This window comes from Pleurodeles waltl, chromosome 8, assembly GCF_031143425.1.
Source record: "Pleurodeles waltl isolate 20211129_DDA chromosome 8, aPleWal1.hap1.20221129, whole genome shotgun sequence".
Lineage (NCBI taxonomy): Eukaryota > Metazoa > Chordata > Amphibia > Caudata > Salamandridae > Pleurodeles > Pleurodeles waltl.
The window spans coordinates 1,329,550,855-1,329,577,892 of NC_090447.1; positions in this window are offsets into that span (position 1 = coordinate 1,329,550,855).

Consider the following 27,038-nt stretch of genomic DNA (forward strand, 5'->3'; position numbering starts at 1 on the left):
ATACTTGAGCTTCCAGTCTGAGTCCAGGGGATGCCCCCAAAACACTGCAAAATCTGTGGAAATTAGGACGATCATGTAGCAAGCGATGCGAATGACTGATGTATGCACTACCCATCACTAAGGCTACTGTGGCAATTATGGTGTCATATTAACCACAACCTTATGATTCTTGATCTGTACCTGGGAGTTGATTGCAAAAGTTATTTTAATATTACTGTGTCCAATAATGAAAGTATTTAAGGTGTCATGGGTTTATTGTTTGATTTGTGCTGCTGTATTATTTACAAAACTCAATAAACTAAATGTGTAAAAAAAAAGCTGTTGTGTTGAATATTGAGTGCTGAACCTCTAACCTCACATCACCTCCTGGTAAAAGCCTTTGACTGCTCGCCTAACCTCCATGGCAGTCAAGTGCTAAAGAGGCATATTTGGTGCTCAGCTATCAGTGATAATAGTAGGTCAAGCCCGAGAACATCAGTGGTAAAAGGACTCAACCCCACAATTGACACCTCTTTTCATTAAGATTTCCTTCATCTTTTGAGAGGTTAATTGAACCCTACTGTGAGTGAGGTGAAACTTGCAATTGCTCTCATGTGCAAAACACCTGTCACGAACCTCATAATGGAGCAAGTTGAAATGTCATCAACAAAAGTGACCATGGATCACCTGTAATGCATAACCATAACTACCAGAATATAAGCTGGACTGCTCCCAAGTAGCAGGGTGCAAAACATCAGGAGCTGCCTCTTTCCAGGGCTCTTTTGGGGGTTCGATACAACCCTTCTCTAGTGTTCTAACTTTTCTGGACGTATCACTCAGATACCATTCAAGGCTCACACAAACCTTCCTTTCCACTTTCAATTCCATAACTGGCCACCAATAAGAACTCCTCAATCTCTCTATTGCGTTACTGACCCCTAATGGCCACTGTGCCTGAGGTCTGTAGTGCACATTCTCAAATTTGAAGGAGGATCTATCGTGGATCTCCTTGACAGGAGACCATATTTTCCTGACTACTTCCTTCACCCACTCGAAATCTTCACTTCCATTCCCACGTTCTTCCAGCTCCATCTTCCGCAAACAAAAACATACAAGTCCTTTCACACTGTGTCATTATTAATTTCTTCCATCCATCCCCTCTCATGAATGCATCTATTAGATACAGAACAAACCTAGACTAAATCTTCTGATAACACTCACTCTTCAAGTCTTCAATATCCAACTCAGAAGTTACTACCCTGAAAGACAATCAGCAGCTGTATTCCAAACACCCCATAGATTATTTGCAGTGAAGTAGTAATCTTGCAAGGCAACCGCCCAACTGAAAATCTTGCAGAAAACGCATCCAACCCTTTCCCATCAAAGATGTCTTGCATTGGTTTGTGGACACACACTCTACAAAAGTTAGTTCACCTTTTTTACTGCCAAAACACTGGCAGAGCCTCCTTTTCTATGGTAGAATGCCCACCCTCCGGAAACCTCAGAACTTTTGAGGCAAATGCCATAGTGTCTTCTTGCTATATTGAGCTTGCTTGAAAACGGCACGCAAACCAACATCACCGGCATCAGTGACCAAATGGCAAGGCACACCTGGAACACATGTTTGAAGATTTCAAGCCTCAGCAAGTTGAAATTTGATACCATCAAATCCTGTCTGACACTGTTGATCCCCACAAAACTAACTTCCTTTTTAAGTAAAAAAAAAAAGAATATTGGAAACATTTCTGGCAAAATTAGAATGAACGTAGAGTACAGTTTTGCCGTCCTTCAAAAGTTGCTTCCTTCCTCTGTGGTGTAGGTAAGTTTTCCACATTTTTATTTGACTGTTCCCCTTTCGGTCAAACTCCCTTTCCAGAAATGGCATGCCCTAGATAATTTAACTCATAACATCCAAAGTTGCCCTTCTAAGATTTGAAAATCATGAGATGCTCTTTCAACACATCTAGAACACACTTTAGTCTTTTATTATGCTCCAATAATAGCATCACGATAAACCAAGATGTCATCCTAGAATAACTTCATCCCAGGTAAAAAAAAAATAATAGGTTTATCATCAGCCTTTGGAACACAGATGCCACTTAACAAAGTTCAAAAGGCAACCTGTTGAAACAGTATGTGCCAAAAGCATGACAAATGAAGTGACATTATTTGACTCTTCAGTCAGCCTAACTTGGTGGCACGATGATGTCAGATCTAAGGTGGAGATGTATCTGGTGTCAACTAACATGCCCACCATCTCTTTAGAGATAATGGGTTATGGCTTCTCTTTCATTGATTGGAATGCCTCTGACTTTGCATGCAACTGGTAGAGCAGCCATCTTAAGGTGAACATGGTGTATATACCCTTTCGTACAGCCAACCTTTGTGGAGAAACCCTCGGGATATTTCCCCACAAGCATTTCCTGCAATTTCTCATCCACTGTGGAAACTTTGCCAGCCACAACTTGCAGGAATGCATTAGGAGCAAGGGGTATGCCCAATTCTTACTGGTTTGGTAGTATCATACAGGTGCATACGTTTCTTCTTCTGTGGTATTATCCTGAAAAATGATGACCGGATGAAAGAAACAGTTCAATAGTATGGCCAATATAGCTATAATGTATAACACAGGGCTTTGGCAGTTTTATTTTCCTTTGGAATTTGATGATATATTCTCTGTCAGAAGCAAGAGTCAGCCATGCAACAGAATCCATCATAACGAAAATGTCTAGTCCAGTAAGGATAACTGTGACGTTATGTTTGCACCTTGTTCATGTCATAATATTTTAACGTTTATTTTACAATGATGTCATAATTAACTTGTAGTACAATAATATTACGTTCGAAGGTATCATTATCCTTTCCACTTCTGTAACACTTGGTGAAATGGCCCATATATAAGTTTTGCTAATACATTTTAAAGTGGGACAATCCTTATAGTTGGCCATGTACCCAGAGTTGCCACACATGAATAACAAACTTCTAATCTAGAAGTGCCGACTTGCTGTGTGTGTATACAGCATTGATTATGGCCAATTGGCTGTCTCTGCATAGTTCCTCTACACAGACCATAGAATGTTCAGCTTGTTAGCTATGATTAGGACTTCACTGAGTTTTGGTTCATCTTTGAGCCATAGCTCGTCTCATGTCTTAACACTTTTGTATTTTATATATAAACGGATCCATAATTCTCTCTTTGGTATTGTCTCGAAAACTACAAATTGATGGTGGTTTCTGCTTCTCAGTAACATATTCTTTTTAGGCATAGTATTGTATTGAATTTATCAGAACATCATGTTTAAACTGACAGGTCCTAACAACAGTTGTTGCTTATCCCTGGCCCGCCCTCTGGGATCACCTTCTCCCTTCGTAGTGATCCTCATAGTGGTAGTAGCTACTCCTCAGGTTGAACGTCAGATGGCAGTTGCTCTTCTTCTCCTCTTGATTGCCTGTGTATGGCCACGGTCTTTCCAATGCACCCTTCCTGGTTCTCCTGTGGCTTTCAGTCCGTAGTTAGTCTTGTCCTGCTCATCTTCTCCATATTTTATCAAATGTTTTGGGGCAACCTCTCCCATTATGTATCATCTTTTCTTGTGCATAGCATGTCCATTTCTCGTTCCATTACTGTTGTTGAGACCCATTTAAATGCTAGCCCCATTTAGCCAGGAGAAAGCCCAAATTAATAAGGAGTTTCTTTTAGGAGGTGGAGTCTGACTCATTCCACATCTCCTGCAAAACTAGCAGTACTATGGGTTCTGTGTGTCTCCCCGTGGCTCCTTCTGTCGTAGTTGGACCCTCGCTCATAGGCCAGACTGCTGGTTTAGGTAAGACAGCACTTTTGTTTGTAGGCAACCGAGTCACTCCTAAAACAAGTCACAACTGTCGGCCCAAACCTCCCGACTCACAAGCAGTACCTTACCAAAAACCCAAACAGTAAAAGGTGATTTCTGAAGCCTTATGCATGGATTTTAGATTGCAACATCTCAGGGGAGTCGTGGGGGAACAGAAGTTACATTTTCTCTCGTTAGCAATAAGTCTCAGTCACACACAGCTGTTAGAGGGAAATCTGTTAATAAAATAAAACAAATCATTTTGACACACTAATATAGGTTTCATTGATTTTCAGCTGGGAACAACAGGCAGTCTCACATAGAGGCCATGACTGAAGTTCAAAGTTCTGGTTCAAACACCAGTAGCATTTATACTGTAAAAACCACAAAAAACTGTGGTCAAGAGTTCAGCATTTACGTAAGCAACTACAAGCAGGACAGATAAGATAATGAGGTGCCTCTGGAAAGAAGCACTTGCACTTGTTGGCCTCATGGGTGGGTAAGTTACACTGACGTCATTCACCATATCTATCTTTCTGCACAACAAGGGATTATATGTTGCGTGCTGCTCATGGTAGCCCTGCCTTGCAAATACTCATCTGACCCTTACACAGTTCCCCTTAACACAATATGAATGACTTGTGGTTTTTAGGACACCTGTGCTAAGGCACCCTTCTGTTCCGCCCTGTTCATGCTAAGTAAACATTTTGAAAGCAACAGTTGGTGCAGCTTTAAAGAAAAACTAATGTGTCTTGGGCCTCTTGTGTGTTTCAGCACAGCTAACTTAACAATGCAGCATGTGTATAAGTTTCCTAAATAATAAGTGATTGTTTGTCCTAAATATGACCTGCCTTTTCTATTGATCCCACAGTCTGTCTTTTTTAACATGTCATGTATTAAGCCTTTCACTACTCAAATTGGTTTACAACTATCTAGCCTAAAATGTTTGTATTGAGTTTTGGGGAACTTATGTTTGTTTGTATGTGATGTATTCCTATTCTTCCTACATCATTCCCCCCTCTAGTTGATTATTTAACTACTTTTCCTACCTTCCCATCTACTAATGAAACTAGGGGAATCACCACATACCCACTACTCTGTCCCTCCCAATTTAGCTGTCATCCTTTTGCAACATGCTATTATTACCTGAAAAATAAGACACATCAAAAGCAACAACACAATCAAAGGCAACAAGGCCTTGAACAACTCAGACATCCAGGACGGCACCCATTTTATCCAGCCCTCGAACCCCCCATCAGGGGCACCCCCCTCGTCAATCATTTTCTTTTGTAGATCATGCAATGTCTGAATGGCCTGAGTTAATGTCCCATTGTCCGCATCATTGACCGGCACATAAAGATCCAATCTTCTTATACACCCCTCCTTCCATGGCCGTCATTAAATCAAATACATATCTGTGTTTCATTAACATCAGCCTAAGGGCACTGAGTTCTTCCTTGATAGCATTGAACCCATCTTCAGTTGCATTTATGGTCTTCATCAATTCAAAGTGCGTGATCTGCAGCCAGCGTGCAGTTACCTTCGCCTGAATGAATGGTAGGATGCTACCAAAAAACGATTTGGGCACCATTAAATAGTCTATGTTCCTGTGGAACGTCTTTCCACACTTCAGTACCAAGAAACTCAGCAGCTCGTTTTGTCCGGTAATGGTGAAACAAGGTTGTTGGATGGCTCATGGGATGGTCATGTAACTGAGAGATGTCCACACCTGGTATCACCAGGGAGGGAGTGTGCAAAGTCACTAGGGAGCAGAGGCCATTCCAGGAGATGCGTTGGCGCGCTTCTTGGCTGCACGTGTAACCTGTTTAGAAAAGAACTTTGCAACTTTGGTTAGCTCAGACATGTATTCATTCATTTCAGTTTGTACACCTTCAGGTGTGCTCATTGTTCTACCTGTCACTATTTGATGAGGAGTCAAATGGTGCTCTGATCCTGGGGTATTTCTCAAAGCAAAGAGGGTTAACAGACTCGGCATTACGGTGAACACAAGGTCCTGCTTCAATCCACCTTGAGAATGGGAAGACTACAACTATAAGATAGTGATAATGATTGCATCTGTCAATCATATCAATGTAGTCAATGTGCAGTTCCTTAAAGGGACCTTGTGGGCGAGGTATTGTGGAAGCTATTACCTCAAAGGTGGGACTTGGTGAATACTGCTGGCATACTGTGCAGGTGTGTATGTACATTGTAATAATCTCATGTAAGTTAGGGACAAACCAATCCTGACGTATTTGGAGGGACATATTGTCTCTAGCAGTATGTGAAGGAAGATGTAGCTGGTTTAGAGCTATCAGTAGCAATGCTTGGGGCATGGCAGGCTTCTCTGTTGATGTTTGTCTGTATATTAAATCTGTTCCTGTCTGTGTGCATCCTCTAGCTTCCCACAACTGTTTCTCATGCTCTGGTGCATTTTCTTGTATCTCTCTTATATACAGGTGAGCTGTTTCTGTGTAATGTCTGGATGCATTCAAAGGGTCTGAAGGTGTCAATGAATCACTAGCTAACAAAACTGTGGTATGTGTGTCACTAAGAGGGCGTGTTGCTGCATCTTTGGCTGCCCAATCAACCAGGGCATTTCCACGGGACACAAAATCTGAGCATTAGTGTGGGCTGTACATTTCACTACTGCAACTGCATGTGGCAGTGTTAAAGCTTGTATCAAGTCCTCTAAAAGGGGGCGGTGCATGACAGGGCTTCCATCAGACTTGAGAAATCCCCGTCTGTTCCACCGCATAATGCTGGAATGCACTGTTGTAGTGACATAGGCTGAATCAGAGTATACTGTTATTGTTTCTCCTTCCCCTTGTTTGAGGGCTGCCCCTAAAGCTACTAATTCAGCAGCCTGGGCTGAATATTGAAATGACAAAGTTATCTGTTCAGTTATCTGCAGTGTGTCTGAAGAGTTGTGCTACATCGCTCTGACCACTGCAGCACCTGTATGTCTTACCCCTGTGTCCTGATCTATTGTGGAAGATCCATCCACAAAATATACAACACTACCTGGAATGGGGTCTTCTGTTGCTTGGCTACACGCATCTGGAGTATATGTGGCACAATCATGGGCATCATCATCAGTGTCTGAAATGGGGTGTGCAAAGAAGGTAGCAGGATTGACTCGTGTGGCATTTAACCACCTTCAAGGATGTTAGTGATAATATTATCTAATAGTCTGATACTCTCCGTGTTGTTAATGTTGTTTTAGCTTTCTGAATTATTGCAAACACAGGTTGTTCAGCATACAGGGTCAAGGGTGCACCCATGACAATGGGAGCACTTTTCTCTACTGCAAAGGCTGCTGTGGCTAGTGCTTGTTCACAAGGGTAATTACTTTTCATGACAGAATCAAGTAGGCCACTAAAATATGCAATTGGTTTGTGGCCTAAAGGATACTTTTGGGTGAGGACAGCCGTCATCACCTGGCCATTACAGTGGCAATTCCTTCCTCTGTTTTCTTGGCTAGTTTCTGCTGGACCAATTTAGCTGCTGCTTTCTCTATTTGATCTTTCTCTCTCTTTTCCTTTTCTTGTCTCTTCTTACAAAAATGTATTATGTGTGCTTGTATCTCTATCCATGGTTTGGCCTCTAAGGCAACTATATTATCTAATTTATCTTGCACTTCAGCTGGCAGACGCTTTTTCACTATATTGAAAAATAGTATTACATTCTGTCCAGTTACATCCCAACTCTCCCCCACTTCCTGTGTCCATTTTTCCTTCATTCTGCTAAGGAATTGGGCTGGGTCCTCATTTGGCTGCATTGCTTGTGCCATAAAGGACCCAATGTCTGGCTTGTCTGGATGCATTTTCCTCAGTTGTTTCCAAACAATTCCCCTTACTCTATTAAAGGGTGCCCCATCACATTTTGGGTTAGTCAATGTCACATCCCTTTACTTCTGCCTTTGTGAACAGTAGGTCTGTCTCATCTCCTATAAGGGAACTTAATAAACTCTTAATTTCCCCTATTGCAAGAGTAATCCCTGCAGTATGTTTTTTCAGAGATTCTATCCATTTCCCAGCACCCTCAGCAAGTTGTGGCAATTGTTTTTTAAGATTTTCTTTGTCCATCTGGAGCCGTGGTATATATTGAGGCACCCCTGTGCCCTTGAATATCAAGGGCAGTTGTGACAGGACTGTAGTCCTATTGCCAGTAGGGTGACAAGAGTCATACTTACAAGCATATCTCTGCCACATCCTTAAACGTTTCTGCACATAGGGATAATCCCAGTAAGGATCCCCTGTGCCCTAAAAAATGCACATTTCTGCATTAGCCATGTCTCAGGGTTCAAAGGAACCCTCTCGCGGCCATGCTGTCATCTGTGATGCCAGTCCTTCTGTCCAACCTACTAGGTTGTCAGTAAAAAAGGACAACATTATACCAACTGTTTTCATACTGAGCTACTATTTAATTGGGTGTCAAATTATTGCCATGGCATACAGGGAATGCATGTGCCATGTCTTTCCTCAGTGTTATTTTTCCTGCCTTACCAAATGTTCCCTTTCTCTCATATGGGCGTGCATGCGCCCCATCAAATACTAATCTCTGTAATTCTCTTGGCTTCTTTTGTAAAGTCTGGCCTGTCTTATTGTTTTCTTCTCCCTCACAGGCATATTGTGACTGTATCTTGTTATGGTCCTCAAAAAGGGACATTCTTTTAACATGTTCAATGATGTCATCTAATGCCCCTTCTGATCCTTTGTAGGATTTTTCTAAATCCATATCTTCTTCACCTAAGCTGCTATGTGTGGAGACTGTGTCATCTAGTCCTTCTTGTTCAATTATTTGTGGGCTAATGTGTGCCATTGACTGCCTCAGGGGCCCTTCCTCCTTTTCCCAAGTCGCTCTTTTGTCTAACCCGTCCATCTTCCTGCTCTGTGACCCACTTGCCTATACTATTCTCTTCTGCTCCTGAGTGCATGAACCTCCAGCACTTTGTGGGAGGACTTTCTGGTGTGAAAGCTAACCTTCTTGTCTCATTTTTAATATTGGTACTCTGTTTTTTCAAAAAACTTCCTTTTTTCTAACCCCATCCAATCTCTGTGCCTCTCTTGATCCCTCATTAGGTATACCTCCATTTTTCCTAGTGGGGGACATCTCGTCCTCTAAATGAAGTGTAAATGTGGCATCTACTGTCCCTATGTATTTAGTACTGTCCCCACCTGACATTTCCCGTGGTGTACTGGCCATTTGAGGACATGGAGATGGGTGAACATATTCTCTATGTTTAGAAAAAGATTCTAATGTTGGGCTATACTCTGGGTGTGTATATCCCACAGCAGGGGGATGTGAAGAGGTGGGTAGTGAGTGTGGGGCACCAGGTTACAACATATACATGCCCTGTACCTTTGCACTGCCTAACCTTAATTGCACATCTTGATAGGTGGGTGGAGGAGCCGAAGGGAGGGTTTAAGGCTTTGTATTTGACTCATTCATATTTGTTTCATAAAAGACCCTCCATAGGTCTAGTGTGATCTTCCTTTTCTCTAGTTTGTTTCCCTTGAATTTACTCTGTAGGAAGGTGGCCATGTGTTCTATTATTGTATTATCAAATGTGCCCTCTTTGGGCCATACATGTGCAAGTTTTAATGTTGCTTTGTGCCATTCCTTACAGTATTTTCCTAACCTGTCCCTGTCTCCTGAGAACACTTTAACCATGTGTTCTAAAGGAGACCCCATGTCTGTTTAGTGAACATAATCTTTTGTACTATATGTTTTACACTCTAAATGGACTTCTATTTACTTCCTAGGGTATTTCCAGACTTCACATAAACTGTTATTAGGCTGTGAAGGTGAACATCAGATGTGTATATGTATGTATATATATATATATATATATATATATATCCCTGAAAGACTTTGTTCATTTATATATATATATTGGGTAGGTGCATTTATGTGTGGCCTAAGTGGTTTGTTTGCCTGACACAACAAACAATAATGTTATTGTGATATATACATGTTTATATAATACTCATATCCTAAATTCCATACTGGGAGGTCCCTAATAAATGCATACAGTAGGAGGTCTAATACTAAATATGAGTCTGTTATTATTGCAGGGAATTCACGTGACTGTTGCCCATGGTTCCACTGAAAAATTGCAGTAACTTCAATATATTCACTTTCCGGCCACAAGGTGGCTCCAGTGTCAAACATGAAAAAATTAAAACAACATTTATTTATTTTTAGAGGCCAGTAATTCTTAATTTCATACTAGGGCAAACAAAATACTACTGGTCACTTCCCTCCGGATTCATAGAGGGGACAACTTTTCACTATTTTCAACTAAAAAATTGTGACTTACAGATTTAAGATCTGGGTTAGGTTGAGATGAGTGTTCTTTAAAACATACACTAATTGCTCAGCCCCCAAGTCCAACACTACTCCTGACCACTTTTGACTTACTTAGTCAAGCTCCCTGTATCTTCTGGACTTACCACCGAGATCCCTTAATAGTATCTCAATTCATACACAATCTTGCATGCAAACACAAAAATTATATACATTACAGTGTCAAAATTGTAAATGTCTTTATAAAATAAAAGGAACAGACCTCGTACTTTGTCCACCTCACTACCTTCCACTGAGACCCATCTGTCCCCACGAAATCAGAGATTTTTACATAAATGTTGGCATCTCCCTTACCTCTTTAAAATGTGCACAAATCACCTCGTGGAGACAGGCAGGGCCCCCAGTACAGCAGTTGGTGAGATAAAAGTAGAGTTCCTAGGCTTTTAGCTCGCCAATATGTTAGAGGGAAATCTGTTAATAAAATAAAACAAATCATTTTGACACACTAATATAGGTTTAATCGATTTTCAGCTGGGAACAACAAGCAGTCTCACATAGAGGCCATGATTGAAGTTCAAAGTTCTGGTTCAAACACCAGTAGCATTTATACTGTAAAAACCACAAAAAACTGTGGTCAAGAGTTCAGCATTTACATAAGCAACTACAAGCAGTACAGATAAGATAATGAGGTGCCTCTGGAAAGAAGCACTTGCACTTGTTGGCCTCATGGGTGGGTAAGTTACACTGACGCCATTCACCATATCTATCTTTCCGCACAACAAGGGATTATATGTTGCGTGCTGCTCATGGTAGCCCTGCCTTGCAAATACTTATCTGACCCTTACGCAGTTCCCCTTAACACGATATGAATGACTTGTGGTTTTTAGGACCCCTGTGCTAAGGAAGGATACACCCTTCTGTTCCACCCTGTTCTTGCTAAGTAAACATTTTGAAAGCAACAGTTGGTGCAGCTTTAAAGAAAAACTCTCATTCTAATGTGGTTTGGGCCTCTTGTGTGTTTCAGCACAGCTAACTTAACAATGCAGCATGTGTATAAGTTTCCTAAATAATAAGTGTTTGTTTGTCCTAAATATGACCTGCCTTTTCCATTGATCCTACAGTCTGTCTTTTTTAACATGTCATGTATTAAGCCTTTCACTACTTACATTGGTTTACAACTATCTAGCCTAAAATGTTTGTATTGAGATTTGGGGAATTTATGTTTGTTTGTATGTGATGTATTCCTATTCTTCCTACATCACAGCCAATGAAGTAGATGCAGGAGAGTTTTCAATATATTTATTGAAGGGACTGCAATCTATGGTAAAATGCAGGAGCTGCAATGATTAAGCTAATGCATAATAAAAGAAGCATGATTGTACAAATGAGAGTTGTGAATACAAAGACCCACACCATCTTGCACATAACATGAAATGTAAAATCCCTAGCATGGAGAAACTAATCTCGAACATAAAGAGAGCTAGGTGAGATAAACCTAGTCTGCCAGTACCATGTCCATGAGAAGTACCCCAACCCTTGTTACCTTGGAATGAGGACTCTAGGTCAGACTCCGTGGGGACACGAACGCTGAATTCTGCAGCAGGGTGACATGCAGCATCGATGGCGTCGATAGCATCTGGTAGGAATCCCTCTGATAACCTTATCTGTGTGAGGTGTATTTATATAGACCTTGTAGGACCCCTGCTGTAGGTATGTTCCAAAACGATAGATAAGGAGGCATACTTGTGGCGTCAATCAGGTAAACAATCCCCAACGAGTGTACATTATGTTCCTGTCACCCATAAGTGAGAAGGGGACATGATGTGCCTACCTACGTTCAACACTTGATTATGATGCCGATAGTGACGCCTTCACAGAGTGGCACTGATAAGGCAAAATCAAAACTTTTCTCTAACTATAAACATGGCAGCCATTTTAAAATAAAAATAAAAATAAATGGGCTAAAACAGAGCAAACTAAGTAGGTTAAAAGTCACTAGGTGACGGGGGCACAGGCCTGCAAGCCAAAAGGCTCTGCTAACCTCCTGAGTCCCAATAAAACTAACAAGATCCACTACACTTCCAGTCTTAGCACAACCGCTTCCCAAAATTATTGGAGTTGCGGGCAGTTTCACAGTGTGTGGAAGAATGTGCCCCTCTGTCCACATCCTCATAGATACCTCTCCCTAGGAGCTTTCCCATTTTATAGCAGAGGACTCTATTATAGTATACTCTGTAGTATTTTAAGTTGCATCAGGTGTTAGCACGCCTTGATCGCACTGATCTGGGGAGTTGCAATGCTTCCTCCCCAGTCCTCATCCTCTATTACTTCCACGCCTTCCTACCATCTAAGTTTTAGGTGGTCTAAGTCTCGTTGTGAGTTTCTCTGCAATGTTTGATAGGTGAGGGATATCACCCTAGTGGTCACATGGCCGTCCAATAGTCTGTTCTCTAGGGGGAAGGTCTCCATAGTTTCCTCGTCCTGCAGCACTACCACTCTCAGCACAGTTGGAGGCACTTAAACACTTGGGAGGTCATCATGTTGTATTCATGTCAAAGGGAACCCTTAATTCGTATCCCACACCTCAGCTGGGGTGGCGATACCAATATTGTTCAGTTTTCAAAATCCTGACAATCTTGTTACTGCGCTGAGCTTTGTGCCCCACCATAGAGGGGTTTTTGGTGAGAGCCACCTGTGCCCTCCCATTTCTCTACTTAGTGCATGCCAGGTAGTAAGTACAGTTATTTTTGCCATGGGGCATCTACAGGTTATCTACCTCCATAAAATGCATGTATATATCCTTTTTGCCCCTGGGTCGCCCAATCGAGTCGGAAAGCGACATCCTCCTGCGGTGCATATACCCACTCATTAACTAAACTAACTGCGCTGCCTCATAATATTTTAGTATATCTGGGAGTACAGTGCCCCTCTCGTATGTTAAAAGCTGGAGGGTGGATATCGCTATTCTCGGTGAGCCTTCCTGCCAGAGTAGTGTTCTTAATGATTCATTTATGGCCTGAAAGAACAACTTGGGTATGACATACAGGCTGTTTTAGAATATGTAGGAAAATCTAGGTAGGGCGATCATTTAAAAAAAGCACAGCAGTCTCTTCCACTGTTTTACGTCCGTCTCCAGCCTTCAAAATAACGGGATTAGATTGTTTTCATAGTGGGATTTCTCCCTTCTGGAGATCCACCGTCCCAAATATTTGAAATGTCAGTGTTCGACCCTTAGTGGTATGAGGAGTCATAGATTTGCCTTCCACATGCCCATTGGAAATATCAGGGACTTCTCCCAATCGATTCTTAAACCCTGAGTATCTCCTGTAGATCTCAAATATTTTTCCTAATCTCACGAGTCATTGGTCAGGGTTTACACCAGGACATCATCCGCATATAGGGATACACGGCCTTCCCATGTAGAGTCCTATCTTCAATCTTCTATCTGGGTGTCAATCTGCACCCATTCAGCGAGCAGGTCCTTTGCCAATGCAAACAGCATCGGCGATAGCGGACAGCCCTGTCTCGTTTCTTTCTGTACTTGGCAATCTGGGGAGAGAATACCGTTTAATTTGAGCCTCTCTTTAGGATTAGAGTATAATAGGCTGAACCAAGCTAAGAATTTTGGCCCAAAGCCCATATTCCCTAGGATTGCAAACAGGAAGCAGCACTCCACTGAATCAAAATCCTTATAGATGTTAAAGAAGACCACAGTCAATGGCACCCCTTTTGACGCTGGTATATTATTATGGAGTCTACAAAGATTGGGCCTTGTCGATTTGAGGGCATTAATCCATTTTGGTCTGGGTGGACCAAGTCCAGTATTACTCCCCTCAGCCTGTTAGCCAGAGCATTAGCTATGATTGTGGTGTCTGTATTTAGTAGGAAGATTGGTCTATAGGAATCCCATTTGTCTCGGGGTGTCCCTGGTTTAAGTATTGGTGTCACAGTCCCCATTCTTAAATCTCTGAGGAGTTCACCTTTCCAGTGGGCCTCCATATATAACTTATGTAGTGGGGCCTCAATTTTGGCATGTATTTTCTTCATGAGTTCTGCTTGGAGGCCATTTGTGCCAGGTGGTTTCCCAGTTTGCAGCTGAGAGAGCGCGTCTATATCTCACACTCAGTCTGGTTTGCTTCAAGCTCTAGTGCTTTCTGGTGCTCCAGTTTCCTGTATAAGCAAAGGCTTGTAGATCTGGTCCTTGGGCGGTTATCTTACTGAAGTAAGGGCTATATGTACGAAAGCTTTTTCCCATAGACACAGAATGGGTAAAATCCTTTGGTACATCTGGCCCTAAAAGCCTTGCATATTTAATCATTACTCCTGGTATTCCTTCACTTCTTGTGAGCCTCTCTCCTGTGGGGCCTAAAAGTTCACTAATGTATCTTCTGCCTGCTTCCTGAGCTGTGAACCATGCTAAAAGTTTACCCGCCTTATCTCCCACCTCACCTTCTTTGTTTGGCCATGTGTGCTTGCTTAACATAGTTGGTCACTAGGGATTGATATTCTTTCATTTTCAGGACTTTTGAGTGAGCTATTCTGTAGCGGTTTGGGTGTGTGTGTCCTTCAAAATCCAGAGTTCCCTTTCCGTCTCTAAGGCAGTGCTTAATTTGTAAATAAAAAGGTGCCGGTGCTCAAAGCTCTCCTCTTAAACACGCGGCTGCTGCAAATAAAAGTGCAAGCACATAATACTGAGGCAGCGTAATCCTGAAGCCACCTCGGGCCTCTTCAGTCTATTTATAGCCAATCCCTGCCCCTTCAGCTCACTCTTGTAGCTTCCTGCTTTTCCCCTTTCTAACGCTTTTTCGTTTTTCTCTTCCTCCGTTTTTCCCACTGTCTTTTGCTCGCAGTAAATGCTTGAGACAGAAAACTAAGCACCGGCCCTCAGAAATAAGTGCCGGTGCTCAGCACCGGAAACAGCAAGCACAAATTAAGCACTGCTCTAAGCAGTCCCGCTCTCTCTGTCTTTTATCTCCCTCCTCACCTGAGAACATCCCCCCCTTAGGATGAATTCACAGCTCTCCCGTAGGGTGGCCACAACATCCACGAGTAAGTATTTTCTTTAAAAAATAATTGTGACTCTGTTCAGCCATTCAACTTCTAGGGGATTTGTTAGTCACCAGGTTGCCATTCGCCATTTGCTTTTCACCCTCGGAGTTGGTGTTTAGAATGTAATAATTAATGGGGATATTACCCGTGCCCTATATTCTGCCTCTGTGAATCTACGGAGTGTCGGCAAGGGTGCAGAAAAGTAATCAATGCGAGTATACATGGTGTGGGCTCCCGAATAATAGGAGGATCCCCTGCACGGCACACGTACCAATGTCCAGGCATCTCCCAGTCCCTTCGCCTGTACAAAGTTCTCTAATTTCCCTATGTGGTATGGTTGCACTTGTCTGATGTGTGTTTTGTCTAGTTGTGGGTGCATGAGCATGTTAAAGGCACCCCCCAGGCTAGACACCACCCATGGTACGTCCGTCAGCACTTGTCCCAGGGTGTGCAGAGTGCCTGTTTGCACCCCTGGTGGAACATGCACATTTATCAATGACAATGCTTTTTCTTCTCAGTTCCCCAGAACAATGGTAACCGTTCCAGGGTGTCCATCACACTTTAGTTACTTGGAGCGCTAGAGATTTTTGTAACTAAAATTAGCACCCCTCTGGAGCCAGTGATAAATCCTGAATGGCAGATCACCCTCTATTTCCCTTCCCTTGCCCTAGTGCTGGTGCATTACTACCTTTCATGTGCATCTCTTGTATGCCAAGTATCTCGCAAGGGCTTTGGCCACTAGCCCCCTTTTTAATGTTGTGACCCAAGCAAGTTAACAACTTAAGGGGTGCACTGCCATTCTTGTTGGTGCTTGTTTGTCCGTCCCCTATTTCATTCTGCCTTCAGGCTCAATGACCCTTCGTTGCTGTTCCCCTGAGAGTAATAACATTTGAACTATTGAACTGTTCCACGACTCCCTGGAGCAGGGTCAAGACTGAGTTGCATATGACTGGGTTGAATCTGAGAAAGCTTAGTGGGTTGGAATGCTAACCCAAGTCATTGTCATTGGTTAGAGTTATTGCAAGCATCCTCCTTTCAGCTTTTGTGTGTTTGGTGCATACTGGGAGTGCAAATTATATCAAACCTCCTGAGGTTGTGCGCTGATGGGTGTCTAGCAGGCCTAATCATGGGGAGTTGTTCACATGTAGTGACAAACAACTTATAAGCACTATCCATTGGGCAAAACATGATAGAATGAGTTGACTAAAATGTGATTTGTTAATTGTATTGAGCTAATAAGAAAAGATAAAAATATAATTTACCATGGGAGTTACAGTTCTTCTTCCAAACTAGTTTATGAGAATATAACAGGGAATATGGCACATATGGGAGTAAACTATATAAAAATCTCTGATTCTCTTTGAAAGGAATAGAGATCTCACAAATGGATTGTTTTTATTAGTCCCCCTTGGAATCTTTCAGGTAATTAATTTGAACAAATACATGCATACAAAAAGTAATTGTCATGAAACAGCAGGTTTCTATTTGTCTTTTTCGGCTTCGTTAGTTTGTTTTATGCTTTGCAGGTATCATCTGAACCGTGCTTGGTATATCTAACTACAACGCTTTTACTTTTGTTGTGCTATTGGTCTCTCGTGGTTTCGCGCACAGTTTCAAGTTCTGTAGGCCTGCTCATTTCACGATACACCACTGTTGTGTTGCACAGCTTCTAAAGGCTCTTCATTGATGTGGTATGTCGTACTAGAGCTGGCACTTGTTTGATCCTTTGTATCCTCAAATACCTCTTTCCCATTCAAACCAGCCCTGGGTTGAAATAAAGAATGCCTAGTGCATGTGTGCCCCTAATACATCTCTCCTGCCAGTTCTGTTACAGCTGGCACAGACAGAAATGTCCTTCAGTTTTAGCAGCTTGTTTTCAATTCAGCCATTGTGGAGGTAGGTACGAATAACTATTAATACACCAAAGAGTTGCATATTAAATACATGTCCAAACAAAGAAAACATTTAAAATTTTAAAATATGATATTGCACATTGACCTTAAAATCGTATTCTTAAAAAAAGCAGTGAACACACTGATATGCTGGCAGCCCCACAGCAGTTGCTTGGAAGAAGCCTCGGCTACAGCCCTCGGTACCTATCAACACCTCTGTGGAGAAGCAATCTGCAGGCTCATGACAAACAGAGAGGGGGAGGAATCACATTTTGAATCTGTGATGGCCCAAAGGAAATAAGGATTCTTCAATCAACTTACAAGCATCATTAGCCACCTGGCTGGCCATCTACTTTCTGAAAGATTCTGGTCATCTGATTCTAAAGACCATTCTGTGTAGCCACAGCTATCTTAGTCTGTAATAAGTTACAGTATGCATATCCGTTTACCCACCAGCAATGCTGGTGTTTGGTGCTCCAAGGAAAACTGTGCTTTGCTTCAGGATTCCCCCCATTCACTTATAAAAAGATGCTCTCAGTTGTTTTCTTGTAATTTAGTCTTTTGCAGCTTGTGGATGCACTAGATCTAAACCTGGTAGTTTAAAACCCTTGCGATTCAAATAGTACTTGCTTGTGTAATTTAGTTTTATCGAGCTAGCAGCTGCCATTTACGTTCCTACATTTTCCAATTAGAATGTGTTAATTTTTTTAATCGAAATTTAAAAAGTACATAGTCAAATGAGGCGACATTGTGTAGTGTTACCACATTGTTCAAGGACAAAAAATATTAATATAGTTATTAAACTAACCTGCAGAAAGCACCAGTACCAAAGAGGGGGTGAGAATGCAATGTACAAGGCTAAATCTAGCTCTCTTGCTTGTAAGATACTACTGTAGCCACTGCACAGATAGATCTGTTATCGAATTTCATAATCATGGGAGCTCAGAGCTAAGGCTCCACCAGCATAGAAAATCACAGTACTCACAAAACAAACTGATACATATCCAGGACACCTGCAGAGAAGATTATACAAAGACCTGTCAAGTACCACATCAGTTAAGCAACACGTCCTGTTTTTTTTTGTAGTGAACCACAAGTGCATTCATTTCCATTATCCATCTGCGCAGCAAGTGACATCTCTGGAATTTCCATCCTCCATCTGCACAGAAAAGAACATCACTGGTTTCCTGCAAACTGTCTTTGAAAGAAGAAACCAAGCAAGAGGACTAATTTCCATCATATCTCTGTACAGAAAGTGACATCACTGCAATTCCCATTAGCCATTTGCACAGAAAGTGACATCACTGGATTTCCCATCATCCTCTGCACAGGAAGTGGCATCACTGGGTTCCCATCAAAACTGTGTTTAAAAGAGGAAGCCAAACAAGAGGACTCATTTCCATCAACCATATGCACAAGAAATTACATCACTAGATTTCCCATCGTGCTTCTCCACAGGAAGTGACATCACAGGATTTCCCATCGTCCGTTTGCACAGGAAGTGACATCTTCCCTCCATCCTTGTAGGACAACTTAATGACAGCTGCAGTGCAGACGCTAGCAGTGGCATGCCGTCAATGCAAAAAAAGCAGACAATGGACGGTATGCTGAACAAATCAAACATTCACCTCAGCCACAGATCTGGTTTAAATCCATTGTTTTTTGCTTGACAGGCCATCCCAGTTTGGACCCAGCCATATGCAAATCAGTCCTGACCCTGCACTCAGCACCATGAACCATGATCCTCCCATGTGTAATCACCACCCTGCTTCGACCCTCTGTGCCTTCAATTCCAGCCGCAGCGCCCAAATGCTGCTGCCTCCCTACAACACACAACACTGAGGATGCGTTCTCCAGTGCTTTCTGCAAGTTGTCATGCACTTACCCACACCCAACACTCAACGCAGGAACAGCTCTCAGCACTCCACTCTCTTCCACTCTCACAGTCCTGCACCCACCAACACAGCACTCCATTCTAACATGCATACTTCTCAAAACCCGCTCACTCACCCAACGAACTACAGAGATCTGGGACCTGCTGCACAGCAATCCCCTGGACCTTATTTTCTTCATGGAAACTTGCCTGAACGCCACATTGGCACCAGGCATCCGAACAGCCATTTCCTGAGCTTCAAGATCTTCAGGCAAGACAGACTTCACAAGCCCAGAGGTGGAATCACCATCATCCACAAAAACAGCATCAGCTGCACCACCTTCATGAACACGTCATATTCCAACAAAGAACACTAGTGGTTCCAACCCATGCCTTAGTCAGCTTTACCCTGAACAGCACTCTTACCTACAGAGCACCGAGAAAGTGCACTGACTTAACCAATACCATCTCAGACTTCATTACACTGCAGCCCTAAGCAATTTCACGAGTGAAGGCACTACCAAGTAGCCAGCCACCTCCTGGACCTTATTTTAACCACCTTCGACAACATCCGAGTCGACGAGTCCTCTCCAGTCTTCTGGACACATCAAGCCCTCATCAAATTTAGCATCACCATCCTGGCCCAATGCACAAGCACCACCGCCAGACAAGCTCTCCAAAAGTGGAACAGCATCACTGACAACACTCAACACTCGCTGACCCAACCACAGTAACAGCCTCCCCACAGCCATCAAGAAAATCAAAATTAGATCACCCCCTGCGCCGACTCCCTGGCCTTCCTTAAATACAACAATACAACAAGATCTAGACCCTAGGCCAGTTGATAAACGGAGGACCTCAGATCCAGACAAAAACGGCACTTCAAACACCTGGAGCGCAAATGGAGAATGAACCTGGACAAATTAGCACAAATCAAACTCCTCGTCCACACATTTGAGGATTTACACATCACTGTCACAGAATACCGCAACAATTGCATCTACTTTCAGAAAACTACCTGATGCCTCTGCTCATCTGAAGTTCTATTTGCACATACCCACACACATGGAAAACCAGATCCGGTGGTTAAGCCATCTCCAACAATGCTCCTAGGGCGTGGAACAACCAGCCAGTACACATTGGATCCTTCTCCTCACCTTTTGAATCTCACAAGAAGCTGAAGACCTGGCTTTTTGGGTAGGCCCAGCAGGCCCTAGGTTTGGCTAGACTCACACCAGCTCATTGCCGGGATACCCTCCGGCCAATATTGCACTCTACAAATCTTCATAATATAACATTCCAGGCTTTTCATTTCAAGTATGAACTAAAAACTAAATATGAACTGAAAAAAATTTCACATGCAAATAATGTTCAGAGAGAATTTAATTTTGATATATATGTGGACAGCACGCTTCTTAATATGACAAATCCCACAGCACTCATTACCAGAGATACTCTTGGTATTTAAATATATTGGGAATTACACAGACTACAAAATAAACTGGGCAAAAATCAATTGTAAACAAAATAATTTGATGGGAACCAGGAGGCGATTCTAATGTAGCAGCAGATGCTTTTAGGTACATGGGAGTAAATATAGCTCCCTGGAAAACACTATTCCTAGGAAGGAATATTGAAATAGTGTGGAATAAATTCCAAGCAGAAGTGCAGAGGTGGCGCACACTACCACTCACTGCTATAGGAAGGATGCCAATCTTTAAAATGATTACCCTACCAAAACTAATTTGTGTGATGCAAAATACGCCATTTGTAATCCTGGAATTCTTCTTCCAGCGGTTGGATAAGAAATTTCACACTACTATGGGACAGTGGTGCCCCCAGTACAATGGTACATCCACTATGCAGATCAGTATACTATGGTGGAATAACTCGCCTAGATGTAAGGGCATACTCTAGGCCTCTCACTTACATGTCATAAATGAATGGGCATATGTCCCTAGAGATGGCCCCTCAACAAGACTAGGAATGCAATCCCCGAAAAGGGTATATACATCAACCCTGCCTTCTGAGCACCCTCTGCCTTCCAGTCTTTCAGATTAATCTGAAAGTCTTTCAAAATATCACAAGAAACATCCAAAAGGAATTTGATCTGCATCTCTATACTGGAAAGGAACTCGGAACACTCCATTCCCTCCATAATGATTGTTAACCAGTGACTGGAAAGCATAAACAGCATATATCTGCTGCTCTTAAGGCTACATTTAGTCCTAAGTAACCTGGGACCTCCTCAACAAAACAATTACCGTGGAACATCCTGCAAGGTTAGCCATCAGGGGGTCAATTGTAATGATTGATTGAATCTCCATGACTCCCTTCACCAGAGGATTAAGTCTAATCAGAAATTTCGGGAGGTCATATTTTCTGGATGCTTCCAATTGCTAATAAAAAGAACCGGGATTTCTTTATTCATGATCAGGCAAGGAGGAGGATGAGATTTCAATTGTCTGAATAAACCTGTGCTAGTACTTGCCAGTTCATCTCCCATAGGAATATTAAGATTATCGCCCAAATACTAAAACAGAGAAGAAAGCTCAGATTTTTGAATTAATTTACTCTTATGAGTGAATGTAGGAACCCCTGCTCTCCATACTCAGGAGAAGTCCACGAAGAAGCAGATGAAAGAGGAGAAATATTATTTGAAGTGTTTGGAGCAGTGGGACTGCTTCCTTTACCATTAGTCTTATCAAAAGCATGCGACAAAAATGCAATCAGATATTCCGTTTGGTCCTCTAAGAGTTCAAATGCCCCAGAAAACTGGCACAGAAGTGGATTCATTTTGCCACTGTCTTTTCCCATGACCATCATAAAAATCATCCCTTGAACAATAGCACCGTTTCAAAAAGTGCTTCCTTTGCTCCATGATAAAGGACATAAAGTGAGCTGAGACTGCCCTTAGATCATAATTCTGAAGGACCAAATTCCATCCTGAAATATGCCCTTAAAAATAAGTTCATAAAGGACTCCTTTCTTTTCCTTCTGTTACTCGTTTTCTCTTTCTTTTTTTAACCTTTTTTTCTCCTTTTTTAAACCTTTGCATTCCTAAAAACAATTGTTTTATTTATAAAAATAAAATAAAAAAATCCATGGGTGAAGTCTTGAACCCTGAACTGCCTTGTACTGAAGTAATGCATAAAATATAACTTGTATCTGCATATGCGGATGATAGTCTCCTACATGTGCGGAATCCGGAGCATAATCTGGTCCCTGTTCTTTGCGAGGTTGTTCTGTTCAGCGGGCATTTGGGCCTACATATTATTTGTGAGAAATCCTTAATATTTCCCCTTAGAGTGCCACGTCGCCAGGTCAGATGCATTATCCCTTGCAGTGAACTATGACCCGATAAGGTATCTGGGTATACACGTGCTCATTGACCCGACGGTTGTACTGTTAGACAATCATGACTAACCTATCAGTCCAGTGCTTAATTTGTAAATAAAAACATGCCTGTGCCCAAAGCTATCCTCTTAAACACGCGGCTGCTGCATTTAAATGTGCGAGAACGGAATGCTGAGGCCGCGTAATCCTGAAGCCATCTCGGGCCTCTTCAATCCATTTAAAGCCACTCCCTGCCCCTTCAGCTCACTCTGCCAGCTTTCTGCTTTCTACCTTTGTGACGCTTTTTTTGTTTTTTTCTTCCTCCGTCTTTCCCATATGTGTCTTTTGGTCGCAGCAAATGCTTGAAGCATTAGAATAAGCGCCGGCCCTCAAAAAATAAGTGCCGGTTGTCAGCACCGGAAATAATATGCACAAATTAAGCACTGTGTCAGTCGACTCAATGATGCTATTGATGGATGGATTAAACTTCTGCTGTTGCTTAGCAGGTGCATAGCCATAATGAAATGGATGGTGCTGCCCTAGTTCCTATTTTTCTTAATGACTATTCCGACACTGCTATCGAGAACCTTTTTCCCTACCCTGCAGACACTCCTAGTGCGCCTAACCTCGGAAGGCAAGCAACCTATACTACAGAGCTGCACAATGTTTGTTTGCCCATTGCTCGTTCCATGGTCTAAATGGTCGTCTGCATCTATGGCTGTAAAAGGATGCTGCTTTTCCACAACAGCTCCTCAGAAACTGCTTGATGGGCCTGTGCGATATTAGAACATTGGAATGCTGGGGGCTCCATTGAAAACAATGGAGTGCTGCGGGCTTTTACTGACCGGTAAAAGCACGCAGCGCCAACATTCCAATGTTCGCTTTGTTCACAGCAACAGCTGTGAACAAAGCCTCACGGAGCCCGAGGGGATTTTAATCCCCTCGGGCTCCGTGAACATTTTTTTTTTTAATAGAACATTCTGCCCTGAGTGGCAGAATGTTCTAATAGTCTTAGAACCCGCCGTAGCGGGCTCTACCGGCTATTAAAGTCCCTCTCCCTTGTTAAATGCCCTCGCCTTCGGCTCGGGCATTTAACGCGGGTAGCGGGCCTTTAATAGCCGGTAGAGCCCGCTACGGCGGGCTCTAAGGCTATATTACAGCTTTATTGATTTGGTAAACACTACAGCATACTCTTGGAAGAGACTGGCCTAGCTCCAGACGGGACCACTCCTTTATTCTCCACTGCTACCTCTAGACTGGCGCATGTGTTTTCCCTGGGGCAAAAAAAGGGGGCTGCTAGGGTATTCCATGGGCTGCACTTTCGGCGAATGGATAACTTCTTTCAGAACAGGGCACTGGGCAGCTGAAAACAAGTATGTGCACTGGTTAGCACGCACACAACATTGGATATGATTCAGTATTGTAAGGTGCAGCATGCCATGTTAGAACTGCTGGGGGAGGAACTGAAGGAGCCCCCTGTGTTGCCATCCGTGACATACTTGTTGCAAAATGAAACCCCCAGCACCTCATCACAAAATTCTGTGCCTACTCGCGAGTGTGTGGCAGTCGGGGGTTACTAAAGAGAGCCTAGATTGGCAGGAAGAGCTGGGGTGGGCATAAGTAACAGGCAATGAACATAGTGCTGTTCAGTGATTAAGACTGTGGCCCTCATTATGACATTGGCGGTAAATCCCGCTTGCCGCCACGCAGACAGCCGCCAGCATACCGCCGCAGTGGTGGATATCCATTCGGCATATTATGACACACACACACCAAACCGACAGAATACAGCCACATACACAAATCCGCCAGCCCAAAGGTCAGTAGTAAACTGTCGGTACCAACACCCATACCGCTATGCCAACAAAACAACACCCACCACATCATGACCAACGAATCACCACAGCAGACATTCAACAGTGGAAAACCATTGGTGGTACACACCGCCGCGCTCAGAATGGACACCCAAATACTAAACTACACAACATTGGCCAATTCTAAACAAGACACACCTGACACCCACACACACACCACACCCATCCACTCACACCACTATAAAACACACACCCACATTACCCACAACCCCTCAGGAATACAAATCATTGCCACCAGACAGACATCAAGACCACTGCAACAACTACACACACCCCATACATCCCTCACGCACTCCACTACGCACACCTAATCACACTACCCAACACCCACACACTTAAACACACCACACAATACCCATGGCCCCACAAAGGCACCCCAGTTTCACAGATGAGGAGTTGCGGGTCATGGTGGAGGAAATAGGGTAGAGCCACAGCAGTTTGGAGCACAGGTACAGCAAATATCCATTTCAAGGAAGATGGAGCTATGGTGGAGAATCGTGGACAGGGTGAACGCCGTGGGACAACATCCAAGAACAAGGGATGACATCAGGAAGAGGTGAAACAACCTACGGGGGAAGGTATGTTCCGTGGCAGCAAGGCACCAGCTCGCCGTACAGTGGACTGGCAGTAGACCCCCCTCCTCCCCAACAGCTCATAGCATGGGAAGCGCAAGTCTTGGCATTACTGCATCCTGAGGGACTCACTGGAGCAGCCGGAGGACTGGACACTGGTAAGTCAATATTTACCACTTATCACGCCCCATACCTGCAAGCCATCTCACACCCTCACTCCCATCGCTCCACTCCATCCCACACACTGCACCCACACATATCACTAACCACAATGCCAGTCCCTGCATGCCATACCAATGCATGGACAGCCCTCCCAGCCCTGCATGGACACCCATCACCAAAGCATGCATAGCATGGAGAACTAACAACCACATAATACATCACCATACACATTCAAAGGTGGCAGGGCAACAGCAACAATAGAGGGGAAGATAGGGATGTACAGTATGTCACAGGCATGAAGCATAACACATCACTTACATCCCCACAGGTGCCCCAGCCAATCTCAGTGAAGAGGAGGTGCCACAACTATCCAGTTCCCCAACAGAAGATGCCCCTAGTGATGATGCTAACTCTGGACTTCCCGATCTGGATCAACAACCTGGCCCATCAGAGACCCCTGGTCAGTCAGTCACCCCAGCCCACACACAGTCCACCACAGAACATCCCCCATCAGTTACCAACACCACAGCACCCACCCAGCGTCCCTACACCTCTGTCTCCAGGACATGTCAATCAACAGTGTGCCCACCTGTACAGGGACCCCAGTCCACACCTCATCCCCAAGACAATCAGGGACCTGGGGTCAGTGGCAGTAGGCACACCGTTCAGGGGACACAGGCACAGGGCAACAGGGACACTGGAAGGACTGCCGTGCGCCAGGGGAAAGAGAGGTCAAGGGAACAGACTCTCCACGAGGCACTCACTAATGTCCTGGGTGCCTACCAACGATCCCAGGACACGATGGGCCAGATCCTGAATAACGTGCAGGAGAACAAGAGGTTGTAGGAGGAACACCATCAGGAGATCAGGGAGGACTTGCAGGCCCTCAACACCACCATTATCTCCATAGCAGGGGTGCTGGCAGACATGGCCAACATCATGAGGGAATGGATTGCACATCAGCGGGCACCTACCACTAACCAGTCTATTGACCAGCCCACCACATCCACTGCAGCTAGTGGACAGGAGGCCCGCCACAGGACCCACAGGCTCCAGCACCCTTACCCCTGCAGAAGGTGAACCACCCTGCAACGTTTCCTGTGACCCAGACAGAAGCCAGAGACACTTGCCAAGACCAAGACCACCGCCAGGAAATTAGACTCTCCTGATTGTCCCCCTTGTGTCCCACCCTGTCACCTTGTCCACTTTGAACTGCCTTTACTCCCCTTTGCATGGCCCCTTGGACACTGGACCTGTGCTACAAACAGACTGAAACAATACTCTGGACTTTCCTCCACCATCACCCCATTCCATTGCACTTTTCAGTCACTTATTTGCACTACAAGAAACACTCTTGAGCACAATTTGAGTGACACTGTTTTATGTTTTGAAAATGTGCATTTGTGGGAACAGTCAAATATATTGCAAATGATCTGAACATTGTGATAGCATACAAATAATGACCTATAACTGTCTGTAGTGATCACATCAGGACATTGTGATCATATCACCAACATCTGGAAAATGAGAAGCCATAGGTGACAGTAAGTTGAGATGCAAAGGAAGTGAATGTCATCATGCTACAGCCACACAGAAAACATCAATAGTCAGAGTAATGGTCAGTTCCACTGTCTTACCTGTGTGTCATTGGAAGTATTGACGTATAATTGATGTTCTGTTTTCCTCATCCTCTGCCTCCTCATCGTCACTGTCCTCAGGGTCCACTGCTGCCACAGGATCATCTCCAGGCCCCTCCTCCTGCAGAAAAAGGCACATGTCGCCTGAGTGCCAGGTTGTGCAACATGCAGCATGCCACTACTATCTGACAGACCTTTCTGGGTGAGTAGCACAGGGATCCACCTGTCAGATGGAGGCACCTGAACCTGGCCTTCAGGAGGCAAAGGTATGCTTGATTATTCTTCTGGTCCGCCCATGTGCCTCATTATAACGGTCCTCAGCCCCTGTCCTGGCATTCCTCGCAGGGGTCAGGAGCCACAATAGGTTTGGGTAGCCAGAGTCATCTGCAAGTATTGAGGGACAACATTTAGCCTAACACAATCCTATGGGGAGAACACCTGAAGGCATACACTGACATACTGCGGGTGGGGGCTCTGGCTCACCTATTAGCCACTCCCTGTGCCTCTGTAGTTGGGCCATCA